The sequence below is a fragment of the Lontra canadensis genome, unplaced genomic scaffold, assembly GCF_010015895.1.
Source record: "Lontra canadensis isolate GAN:19392208 unplaced genomic scaffold, GSC_riverotter_1.0 scaffold6, whole genome shotgun sequence".
In the NCBI taxonomy this organism is placed as follows: Eukaryota; Metazoa; Chordata; class Mammalia; order Carnivora; family Mustelidae; genus Lontra; species Lontra canadensis.
The window spans coordinates 28,271,434-28,273,853 of record NW_022631000.1 but is presented as its reverse complement, the minus strand read 5'-3'; the positions used below and the strand labels follow the sequence as shown (position 1 = coordinate 28,273,853).

The 2,420-nt window shown below is 47.2% G+C and overlaps 1 pseudogene; it reads right to left on the bottom strand.

The window, feature by feature from the left end:
* Positions 1-1,575: 1,575 nt before the first annotated feature.
* LOC116864780 lies at positions 1,576-2,138 on the bottom strand (annotated as a pseudogene).
* Positions 2,139-2,420: the final 282 nt, after the last annotated feature.

The following is a 2,420-nucleotide window of genomic DNA, read 5'->3' as shown; positions in this document are numbered from 1 at the left end:
GTAAAAGTAACAATAATAGTATACTAATGAGAGAAAAAAACAGGACAAATCAACATTAAGTGCAAAGCAAGCTTTCACCTGCCATTCTTCTCCAAGCGTGGAACTGGAGTCCATTCAGTCTCCTCTGGTCCTAAGTGCCTCTCTGCCCCAAGCATGAGTCCAGTGTTTAAATATCTAGTGTTTTCACATAATATGGCCTTTAAAAGCTGGCTAACTTCTTCATCTGGTGCTCAACGGAACAATCAACAATCTTCCCCAACATTGTCGGCTATCTGGCTGCACTGGACTGACAGAGAAAACACAACAGTCTCCAATTTGATGTCTCTCCAAGGGTTTTCATGGGACATTTTTTGGCCATAGGAATGTGTGTTCCTCTCTGGAGTTCCAGTAACTGTAGAGTTGCCCTACCACATGAGATATGACTTTTCTGGAGTCTCAAAGCTGACTAGAATCTGGTTTTGTCCATATTGTCAAGGCACATATTTTCTGAAAGATAGGACTAACCCTACAACTGGGTTCAGTAGGGGCCATCAAGGAGATAAGATTAAAGGAAAGTCGATCAACCATGCTACACCCCATTTTCCATTTCCTTCACACACACACACCTACTCCCCATAAAAACGAAAAGTCTTAGAGAAAACATTTTTAATCTGATTGTGCTACCTGAATGAGTCAGCCCTTCAATCCTCAGTAGGCTCACAAGGATCAGTTTATCCCCTTAACCAAGTTATTTAAATCCTACTGACTTTGGGATGACTGTGTGGCTCAGTCGGTTGGGCATCTGCCTTCGGCTGTGGTCATGGTTGAGTCCCATTTTGGGCTCCTTGGTCGGAGAGGAGCCTGCTTTTCCCTCTGCCTGCTCTGCCTGCCACTCCCCCTGCTTGTGCTCATTCTCTCTGACAGATAAATAGAATCTTAAAATAAATAAATAAATAAATAAACAAACAGATAAATAAACAAACAGATAAATAAATCCTACTTCCTACTGACTTCTCCAGTATCCTTTTTTTTTTTTAACTTGACCCCTTTTCCATTAATGCAAAAAAAAAAAATGTCTATTAGTTTTCCAGGCTTACCAAAACAAATTGCCACAAACTTCACGGCTTAGCGCAACAGGAATTTATTCTCTCACATCTCTGGAGGCCAGAAGTCCAAAGTCAAGGTATTGGTAGTGCTGTACTCCTTCCAGAGCTCTGGGGGAGACTTTGTTCTTTGCCTCTTCAGGCTCCTGGTGGCTGTCAGCATTCTTGGGTTTGTGGCTGCTTGTCTCCCAAGGTCTTCCTCTGTGCGTACCTCCTCTGTGTGTGTCAGGGGAACTTTTGTCATTGGATTTAGGGCCCACCCAGATAATCCAAGGTGACCTCATTTCAAGATCCTGAACTTAATTCCATCTGCAAAGACACTTTGTCTAAGTAGCCTCATATTTACAGGTTCCAAGGGGTCGGGACATGAATGTGTCCTTTTTGTGCAGCCACCATTCAACTCATTACAAAATGATGCTGAGTCCTTCGTGTGGGTGGTGGGTGGGTATAAGGCTGGATACTCCTGTAATTTAACTTTTTTCTTTTACCCTGGTCATGATGAACAGATCAAGTCAGCAGCCAGCATCAACTCCCTGGGAACCTGGGATGAGGTCCTGCATCTGGCCAAATACAAATCAAAGTGATCTTCAACCGCCATGAAAAGGTTCTGGAAAAGCACGGCTGCCCAGGTGAGGAAGCATGCCAGGAGAAGTTGCTTGCTGGGCTGCAGGCAGCAGGGCACGCAGTACTTGGAAGTGCTGCAGCAGCTGTGGGGCAAGCAGCCTTCACAGTGGTACTGCTTTTTGCCAGGGACCTTGACATTCCAGCGGCCATTCACTGGCAAATCCTCACTTTCACAAATGTATCTGACAGGGCTTCCCTTGAATGGAGTTCCAGCACTGGGGGCCAGGCTGGCCTGCTACTGCCCAGCTGAAATTACATTTTCCACGGGATGGGCTGCTCATGGTCTTGAACCTGGTCTGGATCTCTCACCGCCCCCTCCTCCTGCTTGAAGGTGCTAAGAAGGAAGTAGACCAGCGAGAGCCGGAAGACCAGGGCGAGCAGCCAGCTTTTCCTGGGGAGGAAACGGCGCCACGCCCTGGCGGCTAGGTTCATGATGCGGGGCACGAATATGGGGCATGGTGGCCAGGCTGTGGAGCCCTGCAGGCCCGGGCCCAGGGGGCATGGACCCTACTTGGCCAGCAGCCCCAGCCATTGAAGTGGGTGGCAGTCCAGCCAGTGTCCAGCAGCCACCAACTACTCTTCACTGTTCAAATTATTGTGTAATTTCATCTTGACAGATGAAACAGCTTCTGGTCATAGTCTTCCAGAGATACTCTTTGGCTGTTCAGTGTGTGTGTGTGTGTGTGAGAGAGAGAGAGAGAGAGAGATCTGTAC